This window comes from Diceros bicornis, chromosome 26, assembly GCF_020826845.1.
Source record: "Diceros bicornis minor isolate mBicDic1 chromosome 26, mDicBic1.mat.cur, whole genome shotgun sequence".
NCBI lineage: Eukaryota > Metazoa > Chordata > Mammalia > Perissodactyla > Rhinocerotidae > Diceros > Diceros bicornis.
The window spans coordinates 6821468-6841759 of record NC_080765.1 but is presented as its reverse complement, the minus strand read 5'-3'; the positions used below and the strand labels follow the sequence as shown (position 1 = coordinate 6841759).

The 20292-nt window shown below is 41.1% G+C and overlaps 1 pseudogene; it reads left to right on the top strand.

The window, feature by feature from the left end:
- The first annotated feature begins 1653 nt into the window (after positions 1-1653).
- Positions 1654-20292, top strand: part of LOC131422902 (cytochrome P450 3A12-like) — a 34417-nt pseudogene continuing 15778 nt past the window's right edge.

Sequence of the window (20292 nt, the reverse complement as noted above, 5' to 3'; positions counted from 1 at the left end):
ACAGTGCTGGGGACTTTCAGGTCAGAGAGTTGGAAAGAGTTGGTGAGGGGAGACTATCACTTTCTGCAGAAGGGCTGAAGGTGAGAAAGGGTAAAGAGAGAAGGAAATGCACAAACACAGCTTAAATGTCTCTGTTTCTGTCGAGTTTAGAGTTTTGATTTCCACACAACCCACAGTTTCTCAGGCCTGCAAACACAGAGCATGGGTCAGAATCATGATAATGAGCTGGTGTAATTTCCGGATGCTCAGCCCTCAGATCTTTCTTATCAGGTATGTGGTGGGGAGCTCACAGGTGACAATGACTGCTACTATAGGCTTTCTTCTTACCATCTCCTAGCCACCAGTTAGAAATTCCCCCACTGGTCAAAAAGCAGGAAGCCATCTGCTCTGACCCCTTTCCCTGGAGTAAAGGCTCGTGTCATCTTTTTGGAGTCCTGGTTGCTTGTGTGCTGCCTGTGGTGAGATCTTTGGTGGCTAAAGCGGCTGGAGTCCACTCGGCCATCCAGGCTGCTTTCTCCTCTTCACTCCGTTCACACCCATTGTTCTTGCACATTGATCTTTCCAGAGATTGGGGGCCAGTCTTTGGTCAAGGATCTGTCTTACTGACTGTCTACTGCAGGACCCTCTGGGGGACCGGACTGGAAGCAGCATGAGTTGATACCACTTGGTTCAGCTATCACCACCTTGGCCATATCCTGCCTCTCTCTCAGGTGCCCTCTTGTCAACAGAATATGATGGATCAGCTTGAATGTGAAGCGATGGTGGTCCAGGCACAGCCGGGCCCTCCTGTTGTATTAAATATACAGGAAGATGGTGTGGTCACCAATGAGACATAGGGAAACGACACGCATGGGGCCCAGCATTTCCACCTCTACCAACTCAACTCCAGTAACCTTTCTGGATGCCACCTCTGCATAAGGCACTCTGCTAGGGACTGGGGACATCATAGTGACTAATACCCTGATTGTGCCCTTGAGAAGGTCTCAATCTGATAAGGGAACTAAGTGTGGAAACCAACAATGGTGCTAGAGGTCAGAGAGGACAATAATAGAATTGGGGGGAGATAGAAGAAGTCCAGAGGAAGAAGTGGTTATATCTATTCAAGGAGGTTGGTGAGGAAAGACTCTAACAGATGGGGTTCTGTCTGAGCTCGGTTTTGAAGGATGAGTAGGAGCCTTCCACAGGGCACAGGTGTATTTATGGGCAGAGGAAAGTGCATGGGTAAAGATCTGTAGGCCTAGCCAGTTTGAAGGATTTCAAATATTTTGGAGTGCATGCAGCCATGGAGTCAAGGACAGGTTAGAGATTGAAGACCAGTAGCTTTACTGAGTTTTTGTAACCTTTGGGCTTACTGATAACACTGATCGAGTTGTTTATTGATTTCCCACAGAATATGAACTCAAAGGAGGTCAAACTGGAGTGTCCATGATGCTGTGCCAAGTATCAGGGGGGAGAGGGCACCTGGAGGTGGAGCACAGGTGGCCCTTCTACTGGCTGCAGCTGCAGCACCACTCCCTTTCCCAGCACATAAACCTTCCAGCCTCACTGAATCTCCACTGGGCTGGAAGGGAAGCTCTGTATCCACAGGTCTGCAAACAGTAGCACTGACTTCTGAAAGGAAAACTCAGAGGAGAGAATCTCAGAAGGAAAGTCATGGACCTGACCCCAAGCTTTTCCACAGAAACCTGGGTTCTCCTGGCTACCAGCCTGGTGCTCCTCTATCTGTGAGTAACTGTCCAGGCTTGTGTCCTCTGTAACCGTGGACTTGGGGTGCTAATCAGCCCCCCTTTCCCTTATTTGTTTTGAAGATTTAAAGAGTTAACAAAAAGGAAGTTGCTTAATCGTTGGGTGCTAGCAACACATGAGAGGTTATCTTTGATCTGACCCAGATCCGTTGAAGGAGCATCCCTCCCCCTCCCCCAAAATTTCTGTAGTTGGAAGGGTTTATTGACATTATTTGCTCCTGGGGCTGATCTTCTGATTGACTACCAGTGTGGACCTAGACTCTTCAACCAGAATTCAGCAGAGGCTGTTTAAAACCAACAGGCCCCCGGGCAGTGGAGTCCTCACCCCCTTCCCAAGCTCTGGGGATCCTGGAGGCAGAAGGAAGTGGCTTGGGTTTTTGTCTCATTATCTTCACCTTCCAGGCTCTGTGTTTACTACAAAGGACATGTAAAGGACTGACCCCTGTGTCAGTCAGGTGGTTCCTGCTTCCCTCCCTCCTACCACCGGGCACCATGTACACAATTCTCTTGGAGCACCTAGAATTTGCTAAGGCTGGAAACTGCTCTGCCCCTCTTCTCAGAGTCAGCTCCTCCTTCTTTGCTGTTCCCCTCCCCTTTGTAGCCCCTCCTAAGACTCAATTCCCTCACCCTGTAATATGCAGAAATACTTACCCCTAAATGAGGAATCTTTAGAGCAGAGGAAACCTGGCTGAAATATTGAAATTGTATTCTTTCCTTTCACCTTTTCCTTCCAGTCTCTGGGAGGGTTAGCATCAGTACAGAGATTTCTTCTCCCCTTGATATGAAATCTGCTAGCAGACTGCAAAGGTATGAGCCCCAAAAACCAATTTGGATTTTAAATATTTTTCCCTGTAAGTTACAGTGCAGGAGGGTGAATCAAACCATCCAGCAGAGGAATTCCTTTCAATGGTGGGATCCTGGTATCATAGTGCAGGTTCAGAGAGGATTTATTTTCAACCTGTGGGTAGGGAAGGCCCCTCCATGTCACATTTGACCTCTGTCTCCATCTCACTTTCTGAGAATAGGAAATCATGAACACAGATACAAACATAGAAAATATAAATCTGGTTTTAATTCTTTGAAAGAAATGTTAGTAATTGCGAGTATTTTCACAACATATTTTCTGAATGATAACATTTTAAAGTTAATTGATGTGGTTTAATTTCATTCTATTTCACTAGATTTTTTACTGAAATAAGAGTATTTCCAGCATTTACTTTCTGAAGGATAAAAGAGGGATGTAGGTTCAGTATTTGTGGCTAGAAAAGTGCATAAATAACCTCATCGTTGTGGAATAAAGTGAGGAATATGAATCTAGGGCACAAATATATACTTCTATGATGTAGATTGTATACATTTTTAAAAAATATCCCTGCCCAGCAGGTTCTTTTAATCTCTCAGTGCAGGTGAGTAAGCGAGACTGTGAGCCAGTGACGATATGAGAGGCATCCAGGTAGGAGTCAGGATGAAGAGGAAGAATATTCTTTTTCCCTCAGAGCAGAGATAATCCTCAGTCCTGGTCCCACATGGGCAGCAGGGTTAGCATCTCACCTGCTTGAAGCCTAGAGACAAGGACACCATCCATCTAAGTCACTCTTTGTGTGGTCTGTCTGGCAGCAGGACTGTCACTAGATAGCGTCAGCACTGGACGAACAACACTATAGCCTTGGAGACACTGGTGCAGGCAGGAGTCAGTAGCTGTAGAGTAGACAATGGCCTCCTTATGCCAATACAATGTAAACATAATAAAAAAGATTGGCTTTATTGTTTTCACCTTCACTTGTACCAAAAGCCTCATTACTCTACCCAAAAGAGGGAAGCTGGAAAGAAACTGAGGAATTCACCCAGCCCACCGTCTGCCTTGACCTGGAACCATGTGAGTTTAGACACTAGACTAGATCTTTCCTTGGGGGCCAGGGTTGCTGACACATTCACTCAATTGCTTGGCCTCACCTGCGAGTTCATGTCACACATTGAAAGTTCAGAAGTAGAAATTGGTTTAATTGATTTGCCGTGGTTGTGATGGCAAAGGAAGGAACTGGGTGGGACTAACCGAGACCACCCCTGTTTCTGTCAGTTAGTGCTCATGCTTCCATCAGCTGTTCTGGAGGAAGGATCCCAGTGCCCAGCTGGGTCTGCTCAAGGTGCCTCTGTTGGATGCTTCAAACACAGGTCCTTTCATGCCATGTTTTGGGGTTTATTTTATCACATATTATAAGATTTGCTGGATTTATACAGAATATTTGGAACCTGTACAGCCTTAAAGGCTAATCTCCAAAGAAGAGACAAAGTCTTAATTTCACTCGCTGGAACATTTTATGATTACTCATTTTATGTTGCATTATGCATCTTTTGCTATCAACAGGAGGATACCTGAACTTTGGAAGGCCCCCTACCCTTTTGCTGAAAGCCCGTGTAGAGCATGTTGTACCATTTATACATTGCATACTTCTCAGCAATACTTTCCTAATTTGCCTCTCCAGAGCAAGTCTTGTAAGCCTAGAAACTTCATGGTTAAAATAGTTGCCAGCAGCTTCTTCCCTCACCCCGTCTTCTTCCTCCATTCTGCCATCTCTCAGTAACATTAGAGTTGGAAGACTTGCAAGGATCCAGAACCTCCAGTTGTGGGATTCCACACATGACACGTGAGAGATTAGTTGCAGGCAGGCCTGCCATAGGGAGCGCCAGCTTAATGGGTTTCTGAGATAGTTAATGCACAGAAACAGTAAACTAACTGCTTTGTGACTGACCATCTTGAACAATGAGTGTTCCCTGGCACCGTGCTTAGCAGATGAGTATCGCAGGTTGGAGAACCAGATGCCATGAGAGGAAGAACCGTCTGGAAATGGATTCTTTAGTCATTGGGGAACATATGAGTCAATCACCCTTATCTTTAGCTCAAGTCAACCAAACTGCCTGACAACACGGACTTGGGCGAGACTGAAAGATGCTCACATTTCTACGAGGCCAATGGAAGCTTGAACACAGTCTTCACTCTATTGAAATAAGAACCCTGGCTGCTCCGAGGCCTGTATGAAGACAGATTTAAGAAGGACCAAATCCTAAAATCGGGCCAGGGCATAGAGGAAGGAAAATCACAAAAGTCTTCGAGCACAGTGTAAGAACAATGCTACAGTAGGCTCTCAGTAACTCTATGTTGTTGAGTGGATGTAGTTATGCAAAATCTCATTCGAGCAGAAAAAATTTTCCCCTTTCTACCTAGAATGAGAATCTCTAAATCATGGGAGAGTCAAGCTGCTAAATGGACATGAGTGAATTCCCTGGGAGAATTCCAGCCTGACCCTCTCAGGGGCCCTCAAGTTTGGAAACAGTTGTCAAGTATTCACTCTAGGATTGGGACCATGGAGACTTCAGCTGCTTTTAGCCACTCATGGTTACTTTCTGTGGGTCTCGCAGTGGAGGTGCGAAAGGAGATCGTGAGTGAATGTAATTATTGCTGTTGGAGTTGCTGTTATGTATCGCCTCCACGTTACCTCCTTCTCTTCAGTGTTCCAGTTCTGAGTCAGGGACTGGCCAGCCCCAGCACCTATTCCACAATCCCTGTGACCTGGATCTCTCTTTCACTTTATAGGTATGGGACCTATACTCATGGCCTTTTTAAGAAGCTGGGAATTCCTGGGCCGACACCTCTGCCTTTTTTGGGACATATTCTGAGCTACCATAAGGTAAGTGTTGTCTGAGCTTCCCGGTTTGCTTCTTTCTTTTTGTTGTTGGTGATGAAGACTGGCCCTGAGCTAACATCTGTTGCCAATCTTCCTCTTTTTGCTTGAGGAACAGTGACTGTGCTAACATCTGTGGCAGTCCTCCTCCATTTTGTATGTGGGACGCTGCCACAGCATGGCTTGATGAGCAATGTGTAGGTCCACACCTGGTATCCAAAACCATGTAGCCCAGGCCACCAAAGTGGAGCATATGAGTTTAACTACTAAGCAACCAGGAAGGCCCCCTATTTTGCTTCTTATGAATGCAAACCCCAGCTTATTTCCATAGTAACAATGCCCATGCTCAGGAGGAATTGTTGAGCTTTTCCTCTTTCCAGAAATGGTGTTATAGGCCCCACCCAGCACATGGCCAGGTTTACCCCAGGGGTCTATTGTCAGCTGTTAGGAGTCTCAGGTTTTGCCTCTGTTGGACAGCCCAGCTCTCTGGCCAATTCAGCATAGGACTTGATATTCCAACTTGTGAGCATTGAGAAGAGGATTTTCTTTCTGCCAGGTGCAGATTCCCAGGAAAGCACAATCGCATTTAGTATTAGGAGAAAATAAAGAAGGGAGTTCCCAGTAGTAGCTCATTAAGTGTGTACACAAGAGGCAGACTTTCCTGTTTGTAGCATAAGGTAGCTTTTTTTCCCCTCCTTCCTCCTGGGTAGTTTTTGTTTTTTTTTTGCTGAGGAATATTCTCCCTGAGCTAATATCTATTACCAATCTTCCTCCTTTTGTGTGTGAGTCACCACCACAGCATGGTCACTGACAGACAAGTGGTGTATGTCCGCACCTGGGTACTGATTCCGGGCTGCTGAAGTGGAGCATGCTGAATTTAACCACTAGGCCTCTGGGGCCCCCTTCTGGGTAGTTTTTAATCTTCAGTTTATTAGGCAGCCCCAGGATTCACCGTTGGGTATTTTGCACAAACTTGAATTCTCTCAGGAACTGCTAAACCCCTGCAGTTATATCCATTGCTTTATTCCCCGTTTTGCTACCCGTGACATCTTTTGGGATTTGAGAGATGGAACAAGAGCTTTCTGCTTTACTTCTCTTCCTTCAGAGGAGGCGCCCTATGGGTGAGTCTGAGCAGTGAGTGCGTATGCTGAGACCAGATGGTGGCTGTCAATGGACTTCAGATATTTAAACACTAATTGAGTTGTCTACTCTTTTTAAACAAATGCAGACTCACTTCTACAACAACACTAGAAGGGAGGTGATGGCATAATGTTACTAAAAATTAGTATAACTGAGTGGAATGTACTAGGTGACACATGGACTGTGCGTTTCAGTGGGGCCATTGTGGTTAACTCAGCTCTGATGCCTCTCCCAGGGTCTGGTCCCTGTGTGGAAGGTTTCAAGTTCACGTCCAGACTGCAAGCAGGCAGAGGCTTGTATGTAGTCTGGTCTTTGCCTAGATTCCCACAGACCTGAGGATTGTTTCTTAGATCCCAGTTCTCCCAACTGAGGCCTTCAGTGCCTAACTATTGCCTAAGAACTTTCATATATTTTTCCATCCTAAAAAGCAATAATTTCCTTTCTAATTTTCTCAGATCAGCTCCTTAGTAGATGCACCCCAAGATCCAAGTTTATGGGGCCTTGTTTTGCATAGTCAGATCATCACAACTGAAACTTAGTGATGGGGAGATTTTTTTTAAGTTATAGAAATGAAAACTCAGAACAAGTGTTTTAATTTTTTCTGTCCTGTGTGGAGTGGTGGCTTCTCCCCACCTTTTCCATGTTGAGCTGGAAAACTGGAAGGCAGGTCCACGTTGTCATTCAATCATTCACTCACTCACTCACTTTCTCACTCAACAAACATGCCTTAGACTTATTTAAATCTGCTAGACTAAAAGAGGTCACTGGTGTCTTAAACCTCCTAACTCTGCTAGAATTCTAGAGAGGGCTCATGAGATAAATGAAAAGGATGCTTAACAAGGAGATGAAAGAGTGTGCAGGGCACGCTCACTTTCCCTCGGCTTCAGTTTTGTCGTGTCCCTGGAGCTAATAATTCAGAGAGTTATTTAATTTCAGAGACAACCTGGGCACAAGTGAAAATACTTTAGGAAGAGAAGGAGTTACTTACTATCCATAGACATGGGTAAGTCATTTAGTATCTACTATACTTGTAAAATGTTAAAAATTAAATGCTCCATTTCAGATATCTCCTCTATTTTCTCTTCTTTTCCCTAAGACATCTCTGAATAAGAGCTCCCTCTCATTGCCAGTGAAAGACAATAAGACTGATTTCATGGGATTCCAGTAATTTCTGTGCCAATTTTAGGTAGGTTTCAATACATTTCGATTAGTAATCTAATTTTGTTTCTCCTTGCAGGGTTTTTGGGGTTTTGACAATAAATGTTTTAAAAAGTATGGAAAAATGTGGGGGTGAGTATTCTGGAAACTTTCATTGGATAGACTTGTTGTTAGGATGATGCCCTCACCGTATGCAAGGTAATCTCAGTCCAGAGCCTCTTTTAGAAATAGGACAGTGAAATCATTCATAAACCTACTATCACTTTTTGAGCATTCCAAATCTTTTTATGCCTGTAGACATATTTTTCCATATTTGTGATCAGTATGTCTACAGTTTTCATCTAATATTAGGTCATATGCATCTGTCATGTTTTTGATAGATCTTCAAAATTATAATTTTTCATGACCGAGTGGGTGGACTTTCCTAATTAATTATTGTTTTGTTCTTAGACAATTTACTTACCTTCAATTATTTACTAACCTAAATTTCTTTTTATAATGAAATATTTTAAACATAGAAAAAATGATGTATGGATTCTGTAACATCAGGATGAAAGTCTGGACTTTCAAGTGTGGCTCCAGCTGTAGAATCCAGCTTGTTCAATGTAATCAGCGCTGTTTTCCCAACAGGGTTTATGATGGTAGATGGCCTGTGTTGGCTATCACAGATCCAGACATGATCAAAACAGTACTAGTGAAAGAATGTTATTTTGTTTTTACAAACCGGCCGGTAGGCATCCATTTCTTTTAATGTAAAATTTTATTTATTAAGTTTGTATTTATAAATAATTATAGGTTCACAGGAAGTTTCCAAAAAAAACAGAAAAGTACAGGGAGGTGCCATGTCAGGTGCCCTTCATCCTGCTTCCCCCAGTGGTAATAACTTGCGTAGCTATAGTACAGTATCAAAGCAGGACCTTGACATTGGTATTGTCCAGTGAGCTGATTCAGATTTCATCAGTTTTATGTGCACTCATTTGTGTGTTTATGTATGTGTGTGTGTGTGGGTTGCTCTATGAAAATTTATCATGTATGTAGATTTGTGTAACGACCACCACAATCAAGATACAGAACTGTTCCATCACCACAAGGCTCCCTCTTACTATTCTTTTATCGTCACGGGGTGTAGCTTTTCTTTTCCTCTTATCAGGGTCTTTAGCAGAGCAAATATTTTTTCTTCTAATGAGGCCCATTTATCCATTTTTCCTATTATGGGTTGTACTTCTGCTGTCAAGTCTGAAAACTCTTCATCTAGCCCTAGGTCCCAAAGATTTTCTCCTATTTCTTTCGTAAACATTATATAGTTTTATGTTTTACATTTAAGTCCATGATCCATTCTGTGTTAATTTTTGTATAAGGTGTGAAGTTTAGATCAAGTTTCATTTTTTTTTTTTTTTTTGCCTATGGTTGTCTAATTGCTCTGGCACTGTTTGTAGAAAGGCTGTCTTTCCTCTATTGAATAGCTTTTGCACTATTGTCAAAAAACAGTTGGACCTATTCACGTGGATCTATTTCTCATTCTCTGTTCATTGATCTGTGGGTCTATCCCTCCACCAGTACCACACAATCTTCATTGCTATAGCTACAGAGTAAATCTTAACATTACGTAGAATGATTTCTCCCACTTTATTTTTTTTTCAGAATTGTTTTAGCTATTCTAGGTCCTTTGCATTTCCATACAAATTTAGAATAAGCTTATCCACGTTTACAAAGAAATTGCTGAGATTGTCATAATCTACAGATCAATTTGGGGAAAATCTATGTCTTTACTAGGTCAAGACTTCCAATCCATGAACACAGAATGTCTCTAGTTATTTAGGTTTTCTTTGATTCCTTTCATCAACATTTTGCAGTTCTCAGCATAGAGATCCTGTACATGTTTTGTTAGATTTGCACGTAAAGTGTTTCATATTCTTTGGCGTGATTGTAAACGCATTTGTGTTTTTAATGTGTTTTCACATATCCATTGTTATTATATAGAAATGTAGTTGATTTTTGTATGTTGATCTTGTATCCTACAACCTTGCTCAGCTCATTAGTTCTAGAGGTTTTTCTTTTTATATTCCTTGAGATTTTCTACATTGACAATTATATCACCTGAAAATTGGGACACTTCTATGTTTTCACTTTCAATCTGTATGCCTTTTATTTATTTTACTTGTCTTACTGCACTAGCTAGGACTTCCAGTATGATGTTGAATAAAATGGTGACAGTAGATATTTTCCCCTTGCTTCTTATCTTTGGAAGAAGAATTTATTCTTTCACCATTTAAAAATTTTTTAAATTGATTTTGGAAAAATAAAACATGTATATATTTAAGCTGTAAAATGTGATATTTTGATATATGAATACATTGTGAAATGATTACCACAAATGAATTAACATATCCATCACCTCCCATAGTTACCTTTCCTTGTGTGTGTGGTAAGAACACTTAAGATCTACTCTTTTCAAATTTCAAGTATACAATACAGTATTATTAACCATAATCACCAAGCTGTACATTAGGTCTCCAGAACTTATTTATCTCATAACTGAAAGTTTGTATCCTTTGAACAACACCTCCCATTTCCCCTTCCCTAGCATCTGATAACCAACATTCTACTCTCTGCTACTATCAGTTTGACTTTTCTCTTGTAGATTCCACATACGAGTGAGATCATGTGCTATTTGTCCTTCTGCATATGACTTAATTTTCTTAGCATGTTGTCCTCCAGGTTCATCTACGTTGTCACAAATGGAAGGATTTCTTTCTTTTTTCAAGACTGAATAATACTCCATCGTATGTTTGTGTGTGTGTGTGTGTGTGTGTATATAATACGTATGTACACACACATTTTCTTTATGCATTCATCTATCCATTTATATTTAAAGTAATTATTGATTGAAAGGACCTATTATTGCCATTTTGTTATTCTGGTGTTTCATAGATCGTTTGTTCCTCCTTCCTCTCTTCTTCCTGCTTTCTTTGTGATTTGATGATTTTCTACAGTGGTGTGCTTTGATTCTCTTTCTTTATCTTTTCTGTATCTACTATAGGTTTTTGCTTTGTGGTTACCCTGAGGCTTCTATAAAACATCTTGTAGATATCACAGTTTATTTTAAACTGATAACAATTTAACTTTATTCTCACTCAAAAACTCAATGCTTTTACTCCCCACTGGCATTTTATGTTTTTGATGTCACAATTTACATCTTTTTATATTGTGTATCCATTAACAAATTATTTTAGTATAGTTATCTTTAATTCTTTTGTCTTTTAACCCTTACACTAGAGTTGTAAGTGATTTGCACACCACCTTTACAATATTACTGTATTCTGAATTTGACTATATATTTACATTTACCAGTGAGTTTTATACTTTCATATCATTTCCTGTTACTAGTTAGTGTCCTTTCTTTTCAGCTTGAAGAACTCCCTTTAGCCTTTCTTGTAAGGCAGGTCTAGTGGTGATGAACTCTTTCTGCTTTTGTTTGTCTGGAAATGTCTTTACCTTTCCCTCATTTCTGAAGGATCACTTTTCCAGGCAAAGTATTTTTGTTTGGTAGTTTTTTTCTTTCAGCACCTGAATATATTGAATCAGCCTCTCCTGGGCTTCAAGGTTTCTGTTGAGAAATCCACTGATAGCCTTATGGGGGTTCCCTTGTAGCTCTCAGTCACATTTTAGTTCAGTCTTTGCATTCCTCAGCTTTAAAATTTCTTTCTTTCTTTTTTTTTTATATCTCTTTGTTGAACTTGTCATTTTGTTTTTATAATTTTTTGCTGATTTTGTTAAATTGTTTATCTGTGTTCTCTTGTAGTTCTCTGTGCTCCTTTAGAACAATTATTTCAAATGTTTTGTCAGGCAATTTGTGGATCTCCATCTCTTTGGAGTCAGTTACTGGAAGTTTGCTGTGTTCTTTTGTTGCTGTCATGTCTCCCTGATTATTCGTGATCGCTGTGGTCTTGCAATGGTGTCTGTGCAATTGAAGAAGCAGTCACCTCTTCCAGACTTATGAACTAACTTCAGTAAGGAAAGACCTTTGCTTATGTGCTGGGTCACATTGTAGTGTGCTGTGGCCCTCAGTCTAGTGGTGCTGAGTGCCAAGTGTGGGGGTGTGTGGTGGCTCTATATTCGGGGGGGCATGGTTGGCTCATGCAGCCGGGGTTCACGACATCACCAACTGCACGATCCTTGGCAACAAGAGCTGTGGAGTGTCCACATTGGCTGCAACGGCTGTTCAGGTCTTTAGCTCCACCTCCAGGTCTAGTAGCAAGGTACTGAGGCAGGCGTCAGTGGTGGCCACAGTTGGTGGTTTGCACATGCTCATCCCTGGGGGCTGAGTGCAGGCACATGCACTGCAGTGGGGGCTGGTGACTGGAGTTGAGGCTGGCAGTGTGCAGGTGGGCGGCTGCAGGGGTTAGCTCTGGGCACATGCAGTGAAGTCCAGTGACAGGAGTCAGGGCTGGCTCCAAGCACCTGAGCAGCTGCAGGGCTCTGGGCTGTTGTTATGCACCTAACCAGGCACAGAGTCCGGGCTGGCTGCTGACACGGATCCACGGACTCCTGGAGTTGTTGATAGCACTGGCTAGGGCAGCTGTGGCAGGGGAGGAGTGGGACAGGGCAGGACTGAGGAAGTTGGGTCTGTGATTATAAAAACCTGTGGGGCTATCAGCTGCAAAATCTGCAGAGTGTCTGCAACATCTATGCTGGCTGTTGGTTTCCTCAGCAGTGGAAGTTTCTGGAATCTTCTGCAGAGCAGGCCACAGAGAACCATGGACACTCCCACCACACAGCTGTTACTGGCAGTCCCTGCCCTTCTTTGTTCCTAGTTGTCTTAAGATATGTCACCTATGCCAGTCTCTGGATGGGGTGAAACCAAAGCAGTTCATTAGTGCAGTGCCCTGAAAGGCTGGGGAAACTGGTCACTTGCCCTGCTGTCCTAGTCCCAGCCCAGTCTCTCAGGTTGAGAGTTCCCTCTAGCTGTTGAGCAGTGCTGGCGTGGAGGATGGGATGATGCAGGCAAAATGAAACTATTCTCCCTACCCATTTTGCAGTTATTCTCAGATTTTTTCCTCCACTGTGTTGCTGAAGCATCTTAAGTAGACTCCTGAGCTCTCCTATACCTCTTTTCACTTGTGGATAGCTGTCTAATTGATGTTCCTTGAGGAGTGATGGAGGCTGGAGTCCTACTCAGCCAGCTTAGTGAAGTCACTCCCGTCTTTCATCATTACTGGGATGTTGGCTGTAGGTTTTCTTGTAGATGCTCCCTACAAAGTTGAGGAAGTTTCCCTCTCTTCCTAGTTTTTGAGTTTTTATCATGAAATGGTGTTGGAGATATCCATTTTAAAACAAAATATAGTTTTTAAAGATGAAAGAAAGTCTCAAGGAGGTTGGATTGGTAGGCCAGTCTCAAGCTGAGAAATAGAATTATCTCTTTCTTTCCTTTCTATCCCTGGAGGAAAAATGTAATGCAAAAGGATTCCCATGTGATTGTATAATTTCTTCAGAATAACAAATAGATTACTAGTCTTTTAAGTATTAACTACTATTTATTTAAAAGTCACCATATCAGGACATCCCTTTTTCAAGTTGCTTTTGCCGTAGATACACGTAGACAGAGTTGGCCTGAGGCAACATACAATTTTCCAAGGCTATCTGGCTGTCTGTCACCAATCCCTTTCTACTCTGCACAGCCCTGGAGGATGTACTAGGTCTTATTCCTGTCTATTCCCCTGGAAGAACAGTTTCTCTAACACATGGGTCATTTGCATTTAAACTGTGATTGGAATATAAAGGCTGGAAACCACATCAGTTGGCTGGATGTCTCCTCCATCCTCAAAGGAACCCAGGCATTTGGATTAAATGTTTATTGAGCATCTATCATAAGGTCTGCTACTAAGTAGACAGTCCTTAAATATTTGTTGAATATTTGATGCCAATTTAACGAATTTTCCACAATTGTTGAAACTCCCAGAATTCATGTAGGGCAGAATGTCTTTTTCTTTGGGTCTAGCTTTTTGGTCCACTGGCATTTATGAAAACTGCTGTCTCTCTGTCTGAGGATGAAAAATGGAAGAGAATACGAACGTTGCTGTCTCCAACCTTCACGAGTGGAAAGCTCAAGGAGGTAAGAAATTAACAGGACTTTTAATTAGAAATGTAAGGATAGCACCTGGGGCCAGGTAGAAAATAAGATCCTAGTCTCTTTTCAAGGAGTAGTTTGCTGAATTTGAGCTTCTTGAAAATGATGTTTTCTCTTTATGTCCTAGAAGAGACATTATAAGATTCATTATAAAATGTCACGTACTGTTCCGTGCTTGCTAAAGCCAGGTCCTTCTAAGACTCGGGTCTCTACATTTCACTGTGGGTGGTGGTGTGTTTTGGGTCTAGATGTTCCCCATTATTGGCCAGTATGCAGACGTGTTGGTGAGTAACCTGAGGAAGGCAGCAGAGAAAGGCAAGCCCATCACCTTGAAAGAGTATGTAGGGCTGCGCCTGCTGGGATTCTGAGCTCTGCCACGAGACCCACCAGCTGCCTGACATGGAGCCAAAATTTCCACTATTGAGTTACTCCAGTGACCAAACAGAAGTAGGCATGTGGTGTTACAACTCCAATGGCCCACCCAAGAAGAGGTGGCTTACCCAAAAAGGCAGGGCAGTCAGGAGAGAAAGGGTCTTTTCACCTGTGTACATGAGCCAAGATTCATTTATCTGCATAATTTTCCCCTTGGATATTGTGGAACTCAAGAATACATAGTTTAGAAAGAAGAAACATGATCGTACTAAAGTTTTCCGTGTAGAGGGGAAGGCATTGGTACGTATTGGTAGGCAGCGGGTGGGGCAGGAAAGTTACACTGTGGAACTTGGAACAACTTAAACCCCTTCATGATTTTGCTGAGGGTATCAACAAAATGCTAAATATTAAATCTTACCACCACTTCTCCTTCTTTCAGTCTCTAAGAGAGAAGGCCCTGTACAGGCTATGGGTAGGGTAACTATATCATCTGTTGTCTAAAGTGGGATATTTTTAATTATGCAGGAACAACAAGTGTAAACTTGGATTGTCCTGGGAACGCTGGGTACATATGATCACTTAGCTATGGGATCACCTAAATCAGTGTTGGAGTGCTCTATTATTATTTTCTAACTAGGAACATTCTTAGTTTTTATATTTACAGAAATGAGTCAGCCCTCAGGGCAACCTGAGATCACTGAAGTTGAGGAAGAGTGGGTCTTTCAGGAGCCTTAGCAGGGGTATAGAGAAGGAGGGATGACATTCCTGGCAACTCAGAACGGGGTGCTGCTGTTCTGTAATGTGCTAAAGAGGAATCAGCTCTGAGCATAGATACTGTGGTGAGGCAAGACCCAGATCAATGTCACCTTTATTGACTCCACTAGAGTGATTTAGTTATTCCACCCTCTGTCCTGCTGAAACACAGTGCTCGTATAGGTACTTTTGCCCATACTCAAAGCACACTATTGTCATTTTTCTGATTATGGGTCTCTATCCCTCTATGACTCAGCTCCTTCAGGTCAGAAGAGGGTCTAACATGCCTTAGTGTCCCCATCACCTCTAATGCAAGGCCAAGTGCATCATTGGAACCTGATGAACACCTCATGAGTGAGTGTGATGGTAGCATAGACTCTTCAGATGATCCAGCAGAAGGTTCTGATGGTGTTGGCTCTTTACATGTGTTGCCTGGGCATATGAATTACATGCACTTCTTGTTGCATGTGTTGGATAAGGAGAGTAAAGAGGTGCTGATTTTAATTTTCTATGTCTTTTTTTTTCCTACTCAGCATCTTTGGGGCCTACAGCATGGATGTGATTACCAGCACATCATTTGGAGTGAACATCGATTCCCTCAACAACCCACAAGATCCCTTTGTGGAAAATGCCAAGAAGCTCTTTAGATTTGATTTCCTCAATCCATTCATTCTCTCAATAAGTACGTGGACTACTGTTTTTCTTTTCCTTCCTTCCTTCCTTCTTTCCTTCTCCCACCCTCCTTTCCTCTTTTTTTCTTCCTTCCTTCTTTCTTTCTGTAACAACTTTATTGATTTATAATTCCAATACCATACATTTAACCCATTTACAATGTACAAGTCAATGGTTTTTACATCCTAAGTATCCATCTACAGATGAATGGAGAAAGAAAATGTGTTATAAGTGTACAATGGAATACTATTCACCCATAAAAATGATGGAAATCCTGCCATTGCCTCAATATGCATGGACCTTGAGGGCATTATGCTAAGTGAAATAAGTTAGACGGAGAAAGACAAATACTGGATGATCTCACTTATATGTGGACTAAAAAAAAAATTCAAAGAACCATACTCTTAGAGAAAATAAATCAGATTTATAGTTACCAGAGGCATGGGTTGGAGTGGGGGAATTGGAGGAAGGTGGTTAAAAGGTAGAAATTTTTGATTATAAGATAAATAAGTACTGAGAATGTAATGTACAACATATTGTCTGTAGCTAACACTGCTGTACGGTATATTTGTAAGTCACTAGAGAGTGGATCCTAATAGTTCCATCACAAGGGAATTTTTTTTTTTTGTGACTATAAGAGGTGATGGATGTTAATGAAACTTGTGCTGCACATCAAGTCATTATCCTGTACTTCTTAAACTTGTACAGTACTGTATGTCAATTATAATTCACTTAAACTGAAAAAAAAAAGATTTTTATTACATTCAAATATATGTTCAATGATCACTACAGTCAATTGTTAGAACATTTTTGTCAACACAGATACCCTGTACCTTTTAACCAACCCTGCCCCTCCCCTTAGTCCTAAGGAACCACTAATTTACTTTTTGTCTCTATAGATTTACCTAGCTTGGACACTTCATAGAGATGGAATCATACAATATGTGGTCTTTTGTGGCTGGCTTTCTTTATTTGGTGTAATATTTTCAAGGTTCATCCATGTTGTAGCGTGTATCAGTGCTTCATTTCTTTTTATGGTTGAATAGTTCTTCAGGATTTTCTATATACAAGATCATGTTATCTGGTAATAGAGATAGTTTTACTTCTTCATTTCCTATATGGATGCCTTTTATTTCTTTTTCTTGCCTAATTCCCCTGGCTAGAACTTCTAGTACTGAATAGAAGTGGTGAGAGAGGCATCCTTGTCTCGCTCTTAATAGTAGAGGAGAGCATCCAGTCTTTCACTATTAAGTGTGATGTTAGCTATGGTTTATTTTAGATGCCCTATATCAGGTTGAGGAAATTCCCTTCTACTCTTAGTTGGCTGAAAGTTTTTAACACAAAAGGATGTTGGGTTTTGTGAAATGATTTTTCTCCCTCTATTGAGATGATCATGTGGTTTTTGTTGTTTATTCTATTGATATGGTGTATTATGTAACCTTGCATTCCTGGAATAAACTCCATTGTTTATGGTGTTTACTTCTTTTTATATGTTGCTGGATTCAGTTTGCTAGTATTTTTTGAGCATTTATGTAATCATGTTCATAAAACATGTTGGTCTGTAATTTTTTTTTTCCTGTGATGTCTTTGTCTGGGTTTAGTATCAGGGAGATACTGTCCTTGTAGAATGAGTTTGGAAGTGTTCCCTCCCTTCTATTTTATGGAAGAGTTTGTGAAAAATTGGTGTTAATTCTTTTTTAAAGATTTGGTAGAATTTCCCATTAACCATTTGGATCTGAGCTTTTCTTTGTGGGTAGGATCTTGATTACTAACTCAACCTTTTTACTTGTTATAGGTTTATTCAGATTGTCTTTTCTTTACTTGAGGTCACATTGGTTTATAACATTATTTAAATTTCAGGTGTAAATCCTTATATTTCAACTTCTGTATAGACTGCATTGTTCTCACCACCAAAAGTCCATTTTTGCTGAGGAAGATTAGTCCTGAGCTAACATCTGTGCTAATCTTCCTCGACTTTATATGTTATTTGACAACACAGTGTGGCTGATGAGTGGTGCAGGTTTTCCCCCCGGGATCTGAACCCACGAACCCAGGCCACTGAAGCAGATCATGTTGGACTTAACCACCATGCCATGGGGAGAGCCCCGTCTTTTTATTTTTTTAATGTCAGTAGTTATGTCCTCTATTTTATTTCTGATGCTCGTAAGTTGAATCTTCTCTCTTTTTTTGTTGGTCAGTTTAGCTAAAGGTCTTTTCAAAGAATCAGCTTTTGGTTTCATTGATTTTCTCTATTGTTTTTTATTCTCTATTTCATTAGTTTCTGCTCTTGTCTTTATTATTTCCTTCTGCTTGCTCTAGGTTTTATTTGCTCTTCTTTTTTCAGTATGTTAAGGTGGAAAGTTAGGTTATTGGTTTGAGATCTTTGTTCTTTTTAAATGTGGAAATTTGTAGCCATAAATTTCTCTCAGCACTGCTTTTGCTACATCCCATAAGATTTGGTATATCGTGTCTTCATTTTCATTTATGTCCAAGTAATATCTATTGCACCTTTAATGTCTTCTTTGACCTATTGGTTGTTTAGGAGTGTGTTGTTTCATTGCCACATATTTGTGAATTTCCCAATTTTCTTTCTGTTATTGATTTCTGATTTCATTTCCTTGGGGTTAAAAGACATCATGTATTATTTCTATCTGGAGTTGTATTTCTTGAACTGCACAATTAATTTAAGCAGCAGACTATGGTCTGGTTTATCCAAAGGGACTCAGGTCCAATGGGTAAAAGGCTAAGAGGTCAAGAAATGCAATCCTTTCTTTTGGTCACTCCAAAGATGCAGAGGGCCATTGACCTCACGGCTGTAGTGATGGCCCCTATGTGGGGACTTACTGTTGCTTAACCATTGGCTTGGAAGTCTGAGCAAAGGTGATAGAGGGAATGGCTCCTGGCTGAGAAGGCTGTTGTCTTTTATTCTTCTGATTGGTAAAGGAAATTATAATTGCTCCAGGTAAATTATACATTTTTGTTGTGCTTTCTTTTTTTTTTCTTCCCCTACAGCACTCTTTCCATTTCTTCACCCAGTTTTTGAACTATTAAATATCTCTCTATTTCCAAAAAGTGTTACTGATTTTTTTTACAAAATCTGTAAAAAGGATGAAAGAAAATCGCCTCAAAGATAAGGAAAAGGTAAAATCTGGTGGTGGTTACATGTGGGTGTTCACCTTTCATAATTTATGGAGCTGTATACATATGATATGTGCACTTCATTGTAATTTTTTTCGAGTGACAGAGATCACTAGGATTTAGAGCAGGAGACTTCTATCATTTTGGGGAAATGAAGAAGGTAGAAGTTGGGGAGGGAGATAAGAATGAGTCAGAGGGCCATATTTAAATTTTAATAATAGGGGTGACAATTACTATGTCACTGCATGAATATTGTTGAGCCAAAACTTTACTACTTCCATTCAATCAATTGTCAAAGGATAAACAGTTCTATTTAAAAATTATTTTACTGGCATTATAATTTCCCCAGATCTTAGATTGGCAAAGAAACATTTCAATTCCAAGCCTCTTATTTTACACATTCCCCAATGGAAGCCCCCATTAGGCTACCTGTAGAGTATAGTTTGTGTTAAATTGGTGCCCTCTCATAGTCTGTAGTTGACAGGAGTCCTCTCTGGCATTGAGGCTGCAGCTAGCTAACCAAGATTTGCCTTCATGAGGTCTGGACACCAGCACAAGGATGTCTGCAGTCAGGGAGACAGGCCTGGGTACTACCAGTAGGTTACTGAAGATTGTGTAGAGTTCTGGGAGTGTGGGGCATTTGAAGATGTTCAGAGAAAAGCTGCTGATGAACTCTGCAAACATCAGAGGATTAATTTATGTGACCATTCATTAACAATTAAGGCTGAAGAAAAAAAGAGATTGAAGTCAGGGACTTCTTCCTGAGCAAGCAGGCATGACAGGAGAGGGAACAGGCAGCTCTTTGATCTAGAAACTGTGTTCAAAAGCTAGAGAAGCCAAAGATCAGAGAGAATGTGGACCAAAAAACAGTTGGACATGATGGCTAGATTTCTCTTAGAGAAATAGTTTGCTCTTCAAGATTTGTAGCTGGATGTTTCTGTTCACTGATGACTCAGGCAACAGTAGTCAGACTTCTGGACTTAAAGGGGCCATATTCTCAGGAAAGAGGTTAAGTACTGTGCTCCTGGTTTATTTCTGACTTCACAAGTAAGTGTCTAATTGAAATGTGTCTATCTCCTTCCAGCACCGAGTGGATTTTCTTCAGCTGATGATTAACTCCCAGAATTCCAAAGAACTGGACACCCATAAAAGTAACCCAAGAGTGTGTCAGAGGGCCAGTGTGGGGACGCTCAGAGGAAGAGGATGCTTCTGAAAACCTGCAAAAAGTTTTTCCAGATAGATGGGAATTGAAGCCAAATTGAAGAAAGATACATGTAAATGGTAGCCAGAGGCACTTTCTAGAAAGGTACAGGCACATTTTTTTTTTTCCCAAATCTTGAAGAACAACCACGAATGAGTATTTCATGCCCCAAAGTCAGTCAGTGGTCTGTGGGTCACCTACATCAGAACCTCTGGGGAGCTTGTTTCCATGTCAATTCTCAGGCCTCATCCAGACCCAGTGAATTAGAACCTTCACCTGGATATTTGCATCAAGGCTTCATCACAG